Source organism: Phyllobates terribilis, unplaced genomic scaffold (assembly GCF_046119375.1).
Source record: "Phyllobates terribilis strain yellow unplaced genomic scaffold, ASM4611937v1 Scaffold_2__4_contigs__length_985480577, whole genome shotgun sequence".
Taxonomy (NCBI): Eukaryota; Metazoa; Chordata; class Amphibia; order Anura; family Dendrobatidae; genus Phyllobates; species Phyllobates terribilis.
The window spans coordinates 879621519-879637897 of NW_027362762.1; the positions used below are offsets into that span (position 1 = coordinate 879621519).

At 46.3% G+C, this 16379-nt stretch overlaps 1 protein-coding gene across 2 annotated transcripts in view; it reads left to right on the plus strand.

Moving 5' to 3' along the window:
- The first annotated feature begins 9768 nt into the window (after positions 1-9768).
- Positions 9769-16379, plus strand: part of LOC141235517 (NACHT, LRR and PYD domains-containing protein 12-like) — a 208102-nt gene continuing 201491 nt past the window's right edge. The window contains exon 1 of one of the 2 annotated variants that reach the window (XM_073668154.1): positions 9769-9900. The gene's annotated coding sequence lies outside the window, so the exon portion shown is untranslated. The remainder of the gene's footprint in view (positions 9901-16379) is intronic. The other variant, XM_073668156.1, reaches the window with a different exon arrangement.

Genomic DNA, 16379 nt, shown 5'->3' on the forward strand with positions numbered 1-16379 from the left:
TGAAAGTTTCTCCAATTACACCTCTGGCTCCTCTGTTTTCAGTATTATCCCTGAGCTCCAACACCGCCAGTTGGCGGTCGGAACTGCCGTCTGCACAGTCAACACTTGCTGCCGTGTTATTGGGGTTCAGTAACGTCAGCTGTTCCCCTGCTGTGCGGACGGCAATTTCTCCTGCTCTGTCCACATTCTCACTACTACAGATTTGAAAGTTTCTCCAATTACACCTCTGGCTCCTCTGTTTTCAGTATTATCCCTGAGCTCCAACACCGCCAGTTGGCGCTCGGAAGTGCCGTCTGCACAGTCAACACTTGCTGCCGTGTTATTGGGGTTCAGTAACGTCAGCTGTTCCCCTGCTGTGCGGACGGCAATTTCTCCTGCTCTGTCCACATTCTCACTACTACAGATTTGAAAGTTTCTCCAATTACACCTCTGGCTCCTCTGTTTTCAGTATTATCCCTGAGCTCCAACACCGCCAGTTGGCGCTCGGAAGTGCCGTCTGCACAGTCAACACTTGCTGCCGTGTTATTGGGGTTCAGTAACGTCAGCTGTTCCCCTGCTGTGCGGACGGCAATTTCTCCTGCTCTGTCCACATTCTCACTACTACAGATTTGAAAGTTTCTCCAATTACACCTCTGGCTCCTCTGTTTTCAGTATTATCCCTGAGCTCCAACAACGCCAGTTGGCGCTCGGAAGTGCCGTCTGCACAGTCAACACTTGCTGCCGTGTTATTAGGGTTCAGTAACGTCAGCTGTTCCCCTGCTGTGCGGACGGCAATTTCTCCTGCTCTGTCCACATTCTCACTACTACAGATTTGAAAGTTTCTCCAATTACACCTCTGGCTCCTCTGTTTTCAGTATTATCCCTGAGCTCCAACACTGCCAGTTGGCGCTCGGAAGTGCCGTCTGCACAGTCAACACTTGCTGCCGTGTTATTGGGGTTCAGTAATGTCAGCTGTTCCCCTGCTGTGCGGACGGCAATTTCTCCTGCTCTGTCCACATTCTCACTACTACAGATTTGAAAGTTTCTCCAATTACACCTCTGGCTCCTCTGTTTTCAGTATTATCCCTGAGCTCCAACACCGCCAGTTGGCGCTCGGAAGTGCCGTCTGCACAGTTAACACTTGCTGCCGTGTTATTGGGGTTCAGTAACGTCAGCTGTTCCCCTGCTGTGCGGACGGCAATTTCTCCTGCTCTGTCCACATTCTCACTACTACAGATTTGAAAGTTTCTCCAATTACACCTCTGGCTCCTCTGTTTTCAGTATTATCCCTGAGCTCCAACACCGCCAGTTGGCGCTCGGAAGTGCCGTCTGCACAGTCAACACTTGCTGCCGTGTTATTGGGGTTCAGTAACGTCAGCTGTTCCCCTGCTGTGCGGACGGCAATTTCTCCTGCTCTGTCCACATTCTCACTACTACAGATTTGAAAGTTTCTCCAATTACACCTCTGGCTCCTCTGTTTTCAGTATTATCCCTGAGCTCCAGCACCGCCAGTTGGCGCTCGGAAGTGCTGTCTGCACAGTCAACACTTGCTGCGGTGTTATTGGGGTTCAGCAACGTCAGCTGTTCCCCTGCTGTGCGGACAGCAATTTCTCCTGCTCTGTCCACATTCTCACTACTACAGATTTGAAAGTTTCTCCAAATACACCTCTGGCTCCTCTGTTTTCAGTATTATCCCTGAGCTCCAACACCGCCAGTTGGCGCTCGGAAGTGCCGTCTGCACAGTCAACACTTGCTGCCGTGTTATTGGGGTTCAGTAACGTCAGCTGTTCCCCTGCTGTGCGGACGGCAATTTCTCCTGCTCTGTCCACATTCTCACTACTACAGATTTGAAAGTTTCTCCAATTACACCTCTGGCTCCTCTGTTTTCAGTATTATCCCTGAGCTCCAACACTGCCAGTTGGCGCTCGGAAGTGCCGTCTGCACAGTCAACACTTGCTGCCGTGTTATTGGGGTTCAGTAACGTCAGCTGTTCCCCTGCTGTGCGGACGGCAATTTCTCCTGCTCTGTCCACATTCTCACTACTACAGATTTGAAAGTTTCTCCAATTACACCTCTGGCTCCTCTGTTTTCAGTATTATCCCTGAGCTCCAACACCGCCAGTTGGCGCTCGGAAGTGCCGTCTGCACAGTCAACACTTGCTGCCGTGTTATTGGGGTTCAGTAACGTCAGGTGTTCCCCTGCTGTGCGGATGGCAATTTCTCCTGCTCTGTCCACATTCTCACTACTACAGATTTGAAAGTTTCTCCAATTACACCTCTGGCTCCTCTGTTTTCAGTATTATCCCTGAGCTCCAACACCGCCAGTTGGCGCTCGGAAGTGCCGTCTGCACAGTCAACACTTGCTGCCGTGTTATTGGGGTTCAGTAACGTCAGCTGTTCCCCTGCTGTGCGGACGGCAATTTCTCCTGCTCTGTCCACATTCTCACTGCTACAGATTTGAAAGTTTCTCCAATTACACCTCTGGCTCCTCTGTTTTCAGTATTATCCCTGAGCTCCAACACCGCCAGTTGGCGCTCGGAAGTGCCGTCTGCACAGTCAACACTTGCTGCCGTGTTATTGGGGTTCAGTAACGTCAGCTGTTCCCCTGCTGTGCGGACGGCAATTTCTCCTGCTCTGTCCACATTCTCACTACTACAGATTTGAAAGTTTCTCCAATTACACCTCTGGCTCCTCTGTTTTCAGTATTATCCCTGAGCTTCAACACCGCCAATTGGCGCTCGGAAGTGCCGTCTGCACAGTCAACACTTGCTGCCGTGTTATTGGGGTTCAGTAACGTCAGCTGATCCCCAGCTGTGTGTCCGGCAAATTCTCCTGCTTTGTCCACATCCACTGTACTACGGATTTAAAACCTCCTCCAAATACACCTCTGGCTCCTCCGTTTTTAGTATTTACCCTGGGCTCCAACACCGCCAGTTGGCGCTCGGAAGTGCCGTCTGCACAGTCAACGCTTGCTCCAGTGTTATTGGGGTTCAGTAACGTCAGCTGATCCCCAGCTGTGTGTTCGGCAAATTCTCCTGCTTTGTCCACATCCACTGTACTACGGATTTAAAACCTCCTCCAAATACACCTCTGGCTCCTCTGTTTTTAGTATTTACCCTGGGCTCCAACACCGCCAGTTGGCGCTCGGAAGTGCCGTCTGCACAGTCAACTCTTGCTCCAGTGTTATTGGGGTTCAGTAACGTCAGCTGATCCCCAGCTGTGTGTCCGGCAAATTCTCCTGCTTTGTCCACATCCACTGTACTACGGATTTAAAACCTCCTCAAAATACACCTCTGGCTCCTCCGTTTTTAGTATTTACCCTGGGCTCCAACACCGCCAGTTGGCGCTCGGAAGTGCCATCTGCACAGTCAACGCTTGCTCCAGTGTTATTGGGGTTCAGTAACGTCAGCTGATCCCCAGCTGTGTGTCCGGCAAATTCTCCTGCTTTGTCCACATCCACTGTACTACGGATTTAAAACCTCCTCCAAATACACCTCTGGCTCCTCCGTTTTTAGTATTTACCCTGGGCTCCAATACCGCTAGTTGCTGCTCAGAAGTGCCGTCTGCACAGTCAACGCTTGCTCCAGTGTTATTGGGGTTCAGTAACGTCAGCTGATCCCCAGCTGTGTGTCCGGCAAATTCTCCTGCTTTGTCCACATCCACTGTACTACGGATTTAAAACCTCCTCCAAATACACCTCTGGCTCCTCCGTTTTTAGTATTTACCCTGGGCTCCAACACCGCCAGTAGGCGCTCGGAAGTGCCGTCTGCACAGTCAACGCTTGCTCCAGTGTTATTGGGGTTCAGTAAAGTCAGCTGATCCCCAGCTGTGTGTCCGGCAACTTCTCCTGCTTTGTCCACATCCACTGTACTGCGGATTTAAAACCTCCTCCAAATACACCTCTGGCTCCTCCGTTTTTAGTATTTACCCTGGGCTCCAACACCGCCAGTTGGCGCTCAGAAGTGCCGTCTGCACAGTCAACGCTTGCTCCAGTGTTATTGGGGTTCAGTAACGTCAGCTGATCCCCAGCTGTGTGTCTGGCAAATTCTCCTGCTTTGTCCACATCCACTGTACTACGGATTTAAAACCTCCTCCAAACACACCTCTGGCTCCTCCGTTTTTAGTATTTACCCTGGGGTCCAATACCGCTAGTTGCTGCTCAGAAGTGCCGTCTGCACAGTCAACGCTTGCTCCAGTGTTATTGGGGTTCAGTAACGTCAGCTGATCCCCAGCTGTGTGTCCGGCAAATTCTCCTGCTTTGTCCACATCCACTGTACTACGGATTTAAAACCTCCTCCAAATACACCTCTGGCTCCTCCGTTTTTAGTATTTACCCTGGGCTCCAATACCGCTAGTTGCTGCTCAGAAGTTCCGTCTGCACAGTCAACGCTTGCTCCAGTGTTATTGGGGTTCAGTAACGTCAGCTGATCCCCAGCTGTGTGTCCGGCAAATTCTCCTGCTTTGTCCACATCCACTGTACTACGGATTTAAAACCTCCTCCAAATACACCTCTGGCTCCTCCGTTTTTAGTATTTACCCTGGGCTCCAATACCGCTAGTTGCTGCTCAGAAGTGCCGTCTGCACAGTCAACGCTTGCTCCAGTGTTATTGGGGTTCAGTAACGTCAGCTGATCCCCAGCTGTGTGTCCGGCAAATTCTCCTGCTTTGTCCACATCCACTGTACTACGGATTTAAAACCTCTTCCAAATACACCTCTGGCTCCTCCATTTTTAGTATTTACCCTGGGCTCCAATACCGCTAGTTGCTGCTCAGAAGTGCCGTCTGCACAGTCAACGCTTGCTCCAGTGTTATTGGGGTTCAGTAACGTCAGCTGATCCCCAGCTGTGTGTCCGGCAAATTCTCCTGCTTTGTCCACATCCACTGTACTACGGATTTAAAACTTGCTCCAATTACACCTCTGGCTCCACTCTGTTTTTAGTATTTACCCTGGGTTACAGCACCGCCAGCTGGTTCTCGGTAGTTCCATTTGCTCTTGTACCTTCTGCTACCCATCTGGGTTCCAGTACCGTCAGCTGGTTCTCGGCAGTGACTTTGGCACGGGTACTCCCTCCTGCCCAGCCTGGTTCCAGCACGCCAGCTGTTTCCGGGTAGTGTCAACGTCACTTTGCCTCCAATGCGTTGTCCTGTCGTGTTGCGGTCGGGTTAGCCGACTCTATGGTGCCTGCAGTTTAGGTGACTCCTATGTGGGCTGCGGGATCTGGCAATGAAGGCTGGTTCCATAGTGCCAATAGGACAAGCACGCCCTGTAGGACTGTGGGTTTTGGTAACTGCGGCCGGCTCGCGGCCTTGAACTTTTTTTTACATGGGTACCTTCTGCTACCCATCCGGGTTCCAGTACCGTCAGCTGGTTCTCGGCAGTGCCTTTGGATTAGGTGCCTCCTTCTCGGCATCCAAGTTCCACCAATGTCTGCTGGTCCTTGGTAGTGCTTTCTGGCACAGGTACCTCCTGCTTAGTAACCGAGTTCCAGTACCGTCAGCTGGTCTTCGGCAGTTCCATTGGCTCTTGTACCTTCTGCTACCCATCCGGGTTCCAGTACCGTCAGCTGGTTCTCGGCAGTGACTTTGGCACGGGTACTTCCTCCTGCCCAGCCTGGTTCCAGCACGCCAGCTGTTTCCGGGTAGTGTCAACGTACGTCACTTTGCCTCCAATGCGTTGTCCTGTCGTGTTGCGGTCGGGTTAGCCGACTCTATGGTGCCTGCAGTTTAGGTGACTCCTATGTGGGCTGCGGGATCTGGCAATGAAGGCTGGTTCCATAGTGCCAATAGGACAAGCACCCCCTGTAGGACTGTGGGTTTTGGTAACTGCGGCCGGCTCGCGGCCTTGAACTTTTTTTTACATGGGTACCTTCTGCTACCCATCCGGGTTCCAGTACCGTCAGCTGGTTCTCGGCAGTGCCTTTGGATTAGGTGCCTCCTTCTCGGTATCCAAGTTCCACCAACGTCTGCTGGTCCTTGGTAGTGCTTTCTGGCACAGGTACCTCCTGCTTAGTAACCGAGTTCCAGTACCGTCAGCTGGTCTTCGGCAGTTCCATTGGCTCTTGTACCTTCTGCTACCCATCCGGGTTCCAGTACCGTCAGCTGGTTCTCGGCAGTGACTTTGGCACGGGTACTCCCTCCTGCCCAGCCTGGTTCCAGCACGCCAGCTGTTTCCGGGTAGTGTCAACGTCACTTTGCCTCCAATGCGTTGTCCTGTCGTGTTGCGGTCGGGTTAGCCGACTCTATGGTGCCTGCAGTTTAGGTGACTCCTATGTGGGCTGCGGGATCTGGCAATGAAGGCTGGTTCCATAGTGCCAATAGGACAAGCACCCCCTGTAGGACTGTGGGTTTTGGTAACTGCGGCCGGCTCGCGGCCTTGAACTTTTTTTTACATGGGTACCTTCTGCTACCCATCCGGGTTCCAGTACCGTCAGCTGGTTCTCGGCAGTGCCTTTGGATTAGGTGCCTCCTTCTCGGTATCCAAGTTCCACCAACGTCTGCTGGTCCTTGGTAGTGCTTTCTGGCACAGGTACCTCCTGCTTAGTAACCGAGTTCCAGTACCATCAGCTGGTCTTCGGCAGTTCCATTGGCTCTTGTACCTTCTGCTACCCATCCGGGTTCCAGTACCGTCAGCTGGTTCTCGGCAGTGACTTTGGCACGGGTACTCCCTCCTGCCGAGCCTGGTTCCAGCACGCCAGCTGTTTCCGGGTAGTGTCAACGTACGTCACTTTGCCTCCAATGCGTTGTCCTGTCGTGTTGCGGTCGGGTTAGCCGACTCTATGGTGCCTGCAGTTTAGGTGACTCCTATGTGGGCTGCGGGATCTGGCAATGAAGGCTGGTTCCATAGTGCCAATAGGACAAGCACCCCCTGTAGGACTGTGGGTTTTGGTAACTGCGGCCGGCTCGCGGCTTTGAACTTTTTTTTACATGGGTACCTTCTGCTACCCATCCGGGTTCCAGTACCGTCAGCTGGTTCTCGGCAGTGCCTTTGGATTAGGTGCCTCCTTCTCGGTATCCAAGTTCCACCAACATCTGCTGGTCCTTGGTAGTGCTTTCTGGCACAGGTACCTCCTGCTTAGTAACCGAGTTCCAGTACCGTCAGCTGGTCTTCGGCAGTTCCATTGGCTCTTGTACCTTCTGCTACCCATCCGGGTTCCAGTACCGTCAGCTGGTTCTCGGCAGTGACTTTGGCACGGGTACTCCCTCCTGCCCAGCCTGGTTCCAGCACGCCAGCTGTTTCCGGGTAGTGTCAACGTCACTTTGCCTCCAATGCGTTGTCCTGTCGTGTTGCGGTCGGGTTAGCCGACTCTATGGTGCCTGCAGTTTAGGTGACTCCTATGTGGGCTGCGGGATCTGGCAATGAAGGCTGGTTCCATAGTGCCAATAGGACAAGCACCCCCTGTAGGACTGTGGGTTTTGGTAACTGCGGCCGGCTCGCGGCTTTGAACTTTTTTTTTACATGGGTACCTTCTGCTACCCATCCGGGTTCCAGTACCGTCAGCTGGTTCTCGGCAGTGCCTTTGGATTAGGTGCCTCCTTCTCGGTATCCAAGTTCCACCAACGTCTGCTGGTCCTTGGTAGTGCTTTCTGGCACAGGTACCTCCTGCTTAGTAACCGAGTTCCAGTACCGTCAGCTGGTCTTCGGCAGTTCCATTGGCTCTTGTACCTTCTGCTACCCATCCGGGTTCCAGTACCGTCAGCTGGTCCTCGGTAGTTCCTCAGCTTTCTTGTACCTTCTGCTACATTTCCAAGTTCAAGCTTTTTGAAATGGTTCTTGGTAATCACTCTAGATCTCCCTGACGAGGACCCTGAAGACGAGGACCCTGAAGACCAACCCTAAGAAGACGAGGACCCCGAAGATGACGACCCTGAAGACGAGGACCCTGAAGACCACCCCGAAGAAGACGAGGACCCTGAAAACCACCCTGAAGAAGACGAGGACCCTGAAGACCACCCCGAAGAAGACGAGGACCCCGAAGACGAGGACCCAGAAGACCAACCCGAAGAAGACGAGGACCCCGAAGACAAGGACCCCCGAAGACGACGACCCTGAAGACCACCCCGAAGAAGACCAAGAAGATGACCCTGAAGAAGTTGACCAAGAGGACAAAGAAGAGAAGACAAGCACCAAGATGCAGAAGAACAAGAGACAGAAAACCAAGAAGCAGAAATACAAGAAGCTGCAGAACAAAAAGCGGAAAAACATTAAGCATAAGACTAAAAATCAGAGCAAAAGATAATATCTAAATTATAAGCAGAAGATGACTAAGCAGTGTATGGGGGTGAGTCCGTTCCTCCTCGTGGTGCCCCTGGAAAAGACCTGCTGCTGCAGGCCAAACTGAACGCGGACAAATCCTGTTGTAAATCTTTTGTGACGGGCAGAACGAAAGGTGTAGTGTCCAACCTTTTATAAATAACAACTACAGGAATGCCTGCCACAAATAAGAATATGATGAAGAAGAAGAAAATGAAGAAGATGAAGAAGTAGAATATGAAGAATGTAAAAAAAAAGAATAATACGAAGAAGGTGAAGAAGAAGAAGATGAAGAAGGTGAAGAAGGTGAAGAAGAAGAAGAGGATGAAAAAGATGCTGAGGATGATGAAGGAGAAAGTGTGGGAGAAGTAAAAAAGAAGGTGAAGAGCATGGAAGTAGTGAAACATAAATATCTGACATAATATAAAAATACTTAACATAGTCAATATTTCCGTAACTCAGAACGTCTTAAAAAAAATATTAATTCCTGCTATTCCATTTGATTGGGCTAAACCTCTATGCCTTTATTGTCTCCCCCACCTCCCCCAATACATTCTACATTATTCTTAGTTGTTTTCCTTCATGTAGAATTAACCTACAAGGAAAGAAAGGGTTTATTTTCATTCCGATATTTCTGTCCCATTGACTTGCATTGGTTTCCGGTATCGGAATCGGCGATATCCGATACTTTTTCGGTATCCGTCCGATCCAATCCGATCCGATATTTCTCGATATCGGAAGGTATCGCTCAACACTATTTATCACTGTTACATCTTAAAATAAAAGAATATTTGGACAAAATTGATCAATATCTTAAATAAAGGGACTAATTTTGTTCCTAATCAGGATTTTGATTTATTTCAAACGATTCTAGATGTAAATAAACTTGCCAGATTATTGACAGTAAAAAAGCATTTTTATAATGATCTCAATGTCCCTGAGGAATTGTATAAGGAGGAGGATAATTGTGAAACCTTTGCACAATTGATGTTTGATGAACAATGTGTGCGGCTTACTTTGGAGGATTTAAAAGGTGAATCAGGTGAAGTCGATCTAATAAATGTTGATACGAAGGATTTTCGTATTTTGAATCCATCTTTTTATCCAAAAGATTCTAAGGTTGAATGCATTTCAACTTTTCAATCTTTAATTGAAAGAGATTTGATAGAACTTTCTCAAAAAATTAAACAGAGTGTATCCAAATAAAAAAAAAATCTAACTACAGATGAGAAAAAAGCAATCACCAGCTTATCCAAAAGAGATGACCTGGTGATTAAGTTTCCAGTTTGTCAGGGAGCGCTTCCAGGTGATTCATTACTTACTCCAAATCTTTCAGGAATAATCCAGTTTATTTTTATACAAACAACGCGTTTCGGCTATACATAACATTAGCCTTCATCAGGATTTTACCTGATGAAGGCTAATGTTATGTATAGCCGAAACGCGTTGTTTGTATAAAAATAAACTGGATTATTCCTGAAAGATTTGGAGTAAGTAATGAATCACCTGGAAGCGCTCCCTGACAAACTGGAAACTCTTTCTTGCACTTTCTGACGAGTCTCCTGCAAGGGAGCTCGTTTTACCTGTTTTTGAGCTGCAGGCCAGCAGATCCAGACGACTACTCCACTCCCTAAAGACAGGGTTACATGCTGGATAACAAGACACCACAAAGGTGAGAGCAATTTTTAATTCTAATTCGATATTATTAAAATACTACACTTAGATCTGCGCCCCCCCTTTCTTTTCTCCTTTTCCTTTTTTATTCATCGACCTGGTGATTAAGAAATACGACAAAGCAGGCTGTATTGTTGTTATGGATAAGAAACTCTATGAAAAATGTGTTTATGATATCCTGGATGATAATGAGACGTATAAAAGGATACAATTTAATCCTGGAGAATCATGCAGAAAAATCTTGAGTAAATTGGTTGTAGACGGAGGAAAAAATGGGGGTGTTTACTGAGAAAATGAGTTATAATATTATACCTAATAATCCGATAACACCAATTTTTCATGGGCTCCCTAAAACCCACAAACCAGAATTTCCTACACCTTTACGCCCCATTATATAGAGCATTTCTTCTTTGAATGAAAATTTAATTCGATGGGTAGATTTTTATCTGCAGCCATTAATTCCCAGAACACCGGGTTACTTAAAAGATACGTCATCAGTAATTGATTATATGAAAAATGTAAAATGGTCTGAAAAATCTAAATTTCTGTCATGTGATGTGGTAAATAGGTTTTCATCTATTTCACATAATCTAGCATTAACTGCTGTGTTCCACCATTTACAAAAATATAGCGGCTATACGGATAAAACGAAGGAAATGATTATCCGTAGTATTGAATATCTCCTTGTGCATAATTTTTTTATGTTCAATGAAGAATCTTATTTCCAAATTAAAGGTTGCCCAATGGGCTCATGTTTCTCTCCATCTTTAGCCATACTTTTTGTATAATGGTGGGAAGAAACCATTATTTTCACAGACAAAAATCCTTTTAAAAATGACATTGAACTATATGTTAAATATTTGGACGATGTTTTACTAATATGGGCATTAGAAATGGAAAAAATCCCATATTTTTTTATCCTATATCAATGCTAATGATGTCAATTTACTTATACTGAACCGCATGATAAAATCAGCTTTTTGGATTTGTATCTCATGGGGGATGTAAAACAACAAAAGGTTAGATATCGCAACTATAGAAAACTTATTGGTGGGAACACTGCACTAAGGCTGTGTGCCCACGATGCGTTTTTTAAGCATTTCCGCAGCGGCAAAAACGCTTAAAAAATGCATGGTAGAAGGCCTGCCATGTTCCCCAATGATAATCCGCGTGTGCTGTGCACATGCTGCGGAAATTTCCGCTGCGGATTATCATTGCGGAAAAAAACGCAGCACAACCAATTATTTTGCGGAAGTGCTGCCTTTTCGCCGCCATTGACTTGCATTGGGACGCATGGAATCTGTATCACTGCATCTGTACATGCGCATTCCATGCGTTCCAATGTGCGGATGGTACCCTGGTCTGGAGGAGAGGAGACTCTCCTCCGGACCCGGGTACCATAGAAACTGTAAAAAAAAAGAATAAAATAAAAAATAAATATATACTTACCTTCTGATGGCCCCCGCTGCACTCCTCCTCGCATGCCGACAGTTCGCGATGGACTGAAGGACCTGCGCTGACGTCATAGTCATGCGACGGGTCACGCGACGCTGACGTCGGCAGGTCCTTCACTCTACCTCTGCCGGCAGCCGGGACGGAGGGAAACAAGACAGCGCGGGCCATCAGAAGGTAAGTATAGATTTATTTTTTTATTTTTTACCATTCTTTCGGTCACACTATATAAATCCATGCCGTTTGCATGGATTTATGTAGTGTGACAAAGTTGTCAAGCACTTTCCAAGTGATGCTAAAATCGGTCGGAAAGCACTTGTCAACCCGCATGCGGAAATGCATGTGAAGAACGCTTCACTTCCGCATGTCCCTGGCAGGAAAACGCATGTACAATCCGCATGTACAATCCGCATGTACAATCCGCATGTACAATCCACATGCGTTTTTTTCTGCCAGGAAGATGCAGAAACGCTCAGGAAAAAATCCTGAGCATTTCTGCATCGTGGGCACATAGCCTTAAGCCCCCGTCTCACATAGCGAGATCGCTAGTGAGATCGCTGCTGTGTCACGGTTTTGGTGACGCAACAGCGACCTCACCAGCGATGTCGCTATGTGTGACACTTTGCAACGATCAGGTCCTGCTGTGAGGTCGCTGATCGCTGCAAAGTGTCCTGGACCATTTTTTGGTCGTTGCTCTCCCGCTGGTCAGCACACATCGCTGTGTGTGACCAGCGGGAGCAACGATCAGGCTGGTAAATATGGTAAACATCGGGTTACTAGGGGCACACGCGCACCTAGTAACCCGTTGTTTATCATGGTTACGAGCCTGCTAAAGTGAGCGGTAACCTCCCGCTCACTGTAGCAGAGTGGTAACCATGATAAACAGCGGGTTACTAGGTGCACGTGTGCCCCTAGTAACCCGATGTTTACCATAGTTACCAGCCTGCTCCTGCTTCAGCAGGCTCGTAACCAGGAGCAGGACATCGTGGAAAGATTCTTTCCACGATGTCGCTGCTCCCCTGATCGTTGGTGAGCCTGCCTGTTTGACAGCTCACCAGCGACCACATAGCGACGCAGCAACGATCCCTGACAGGTCGTATCGTTGTCGGGATCGTTGCAGCGTCGCTAAGTGTGACGGGGCCTTTAGAGCAGACAGCTGCTTCCCCCCCCCTACTGTGAATTCAATCCCCTATGGTGAATTAAATAGAATTTATAGAAATAGCTCTGATATCACACTATTCAATGAACAAGCAGAGGTAGCAACATCTAGATTAATAGAAAGGGGGTATAAGAAAAAAACATATTGATTCAGCATTAAAAAAAGTTCTTGTAAGAAATACTCATTTAAACAACAGAGATAATGGTATTACTAACAACAAGAAACCAATAACAATAAAATCAAATAATATGGACATAAAAAACATCTTCAGTACCCCATATAGTTGCCAATTTCAGGAAATAAAAAATATTATAAACAGATACAGTACAGACCAAAAGTTTGGACACACCTTCTCATTTAAAGATTTTTCTGCATTTTCATGACTATGAAAATTGTACATTCACACTGAAGACATCAAAACTATGAATTAACACATGTGGAATTATATACTTAACAAAAAAGTGTGAAACAACTGAAAATATGTCTTATATTCTAGGTTCTTCAAAGTAGCCACCTTTTGCTTTGATGACTGCTTTGCACACTCTTGGCATTCTCTTGATGAGCTACAAGAGGTAGTCACCGGAAATGGTCTTCCAACAATCTTGAAGGAGTTCCCAGAGATGCTTAGCACTTGTTGGCCCTTTTGCCTTCACTCTGCGGTCCAACTCACCCCAAACCATCTCGATTGGGTTCAGGTCTGGTGACTGTGGAGGTCAGGTCATCTGGCGTAGCACCCCATCACTCTCCTTCTTGGTTAAATAGCCCTTACATAGCCTGGAGGTGTGTTTGGGGTCATTGTCCTGTTAAAAAATAAATGATGGTCCAACTAAACGAACACCGGTTGGAATAGCATGCTGCTGCAAGATGCTGTGGTAGCCATGCTAGTTCAGTATGCCTTCAATTTTGAATAAATCCCCAACAGTGTCACCAGCAAAGCACCCCCACACCATCACACCTCCTCCTCCATGCTTCACGGTGGGAACCAGGCATGTAGAGACCATCCGTTCACCTTTTCTGCGTCGCACAAAGATACCGTGGTTGGAACCAAAGATCTCAAATTTGGACTCATCAGACCAAAGCACAGATTTCCACTGGTCTAATGTCCATTCCTTGTGTTCTTTAGCCCAAACAAGTCTCTTCTGCTTGTTGCCTGTCCTTAGCAGTGGTTTCCTAGCAGCTATTTTACCAGGAAGGCCTGCTGCACAAAGTCTCCTCTTAACAGTTGCTGTAGAGATGTGTCTGCTGCTAGAACTCTGTGTGGCATTGACCTGGTCTCTAATCTGAGCTGCTGTTAACCTGCGATTTCTGAGGCTGGTGACTCGGAAGCAGAGGTGACTCTTGGTCTTCCTTTCCTGGGGCGGTCCTCATGTGAGCCAGTTTCTTTGTAGCGCTTGATGGTTTTTGCAACTGCACTTGGGGACACTTTCAAAGTTTGCCCAATTTTTCGGACTGACTGACCTTCATTTCTTAAAGTAATGATGGCCACTCGTTTTTTCTTTACTTAGCTGCTTTTTTCTTGCCATAATACAAATTCTAACAGTCTATTCAGTAGGACTATCAGCTGTGTATCCACCAGACTTCTGCACAACACAACTGATGGTCCCAACCCCATTTATAAGGCAAGAAATCGCACTTATTAAACCTGACAGGGCACACCTGTGAAGTGAAAACCATTTCCGGTGACTACCTCTTGAAGCTCATCAAGAGAATGCCAAGAGTGTGCAAAGCAGTCATCAAAGCAAAACGTGGCTACTTTGAAGAACCTAGAATATAAGACATATTTTCAGTTGTTTCACACTTTTTTGTTAAGTATATAATTCCACATGTGTTAATTCATAGTTTTGATGCCTTCAGTGTGAATGTACAATTTTCATAGTCATGAAAATAAAGAAAAATCTTTAAATGAGAAGGTGTGTCCAAACTTTTGGTCTGTACTGTATGTCGCTGTATTATTCCAAGATCGGGACTTAAATAAAATCCTGAAAAATGGATTAGTATATGTGCCGAGAAAAGGGAGATCCATAGGTGCTACTCTTACCCCAAGTCTATACATGCCACAAAAAAAGTGATAAAAAAACCTGGCTAAGTTGTAAAGGTTTTTTTAAATGTGCATGTTCCAAATGTACGATGTGATTGATTGTTAACACATGTGTTTATTGATCAACGGTTGGTTACCATTTGTTTTTATACCATGTATCATTAGGAATCTGTATCTCAGTGAATAAGGGCTTTTTGCCAGAAACTCGTTGAGATGTATTCCCAACCTGTATGATCTTTTAAATTATTTAGTAATAAATTGAGGTTTTTAATTATTTTTGGGACTCATCAAAATTATTTTCTTATGAAAAAAAAATATAAAAGTTCAAATCACTCCCCTTTTGCCGCATTAAAAATAAAGCAATTTTAAAAAATATATATATATTTGATATCTCTGCATTCGTGCAAGTCCGATCTATCAAAATATAAAATAAATTCATCCAAACAGCTTAATGAGAAAAAAGTCAAAAAGCCAGCTGCTACATAGCAATGAAATGCAATAAGAGACAATGAAAACATTATATCTACCCCAAAATGGTATCAGTAAAAAATGTCAGCTCAGAGTGCAAAAAATAAGCCCTCACGCAGCCCCATATCCCAAAAATTCTAAATGTTATGGATCTCAACAAATGGTGAAAGAAGGAATTATTATTATTTTTTTTTACAACTTTACAAATTTTTATTCTTCACTTAAATTAAAAAAATACATCCTTAGTATCTGCGTAATCGTACTGAATTTTAGAATATTATTTCCAGGTCAGTTTTATTGTATTGTGAGCATGGTAAATAAAAAACACCCAAAAAACTATTGTGGAATTCACTTTATTTGCAATTTCATCGCACTTGGATTTTTTTCCTGCTTTCTAGTGCATCACATGATAAAATGAATGGTGTTATTCAAAAGTACAACTTGTCCTGCAAAAAAACAAGCTATGTGGATGGCTATGTGGATGGAAAAATAAAGTGAAAAAGCAAAAAAAAAAACAAAACTGAAATTGGAAGTCCACGGGGGTGTCGGCCATACAACAACTCGAAGGGGGAGAATCCAGTAGTAGCCTTTGGGACTTCTCTGATGGAGAACCGAAGGTGCGGCAGTAGACAGTCCCAGTCCCGGCCGTCTTTCTCTGCGACCTTCTTCAACATGGCCTTCAACGTTTTATTAAACCGTTCCACCAAGCCATCTGTCTGTGGGTGGTAGACTGAGGTCCTGAGTTGTGTGATTTGCAGGATCTTTCAAAACTCCCTCATCACCTTTGACATAAATGGAGTCCCTTGGTCCATTAGAATCTTTTTAGGCAACCCCGTCCTGGAAAAGATATGGACCAACTCCCGGGCTATACACTTGGAGGAGGAGTGGTACGGCCTCCGGATACCGTGTAGCATAGTCCAGTACCACCAGGATGTACTGATGTCCTCTGGCGGACTTGACCAGGGGTCCCACTAGATCCATGGTGATGTGATCAAACGGGACCTCAATGACAGGCAGAGGCACTAAAGGGCTACGGAAGTGAGCCACAGGGAGATCAGCTGACAGATGGGACAGGACCTACAATAATTCATGATCTCTCGGTGACACCTGGGCCAGTAGAACCTCTGGAGGATGCTTTCCTGGGTTTTTTCTACCCCCAGATGACCATCTAAGACATCTTTATGGGCCATATCTAATACCCTGCATCTGTACGGCCTAGGTACTAGTAACTGTTCTATTACCTCTCCTCTGAGCTTTGTGACCTGATATAGTAACTCCCCATTTATGGCAAATTATGGATATCGGGTGTCAGCCCCCGGCTCTTAAGCAATACCATTCAGAATAGTGACATTATCAAAGC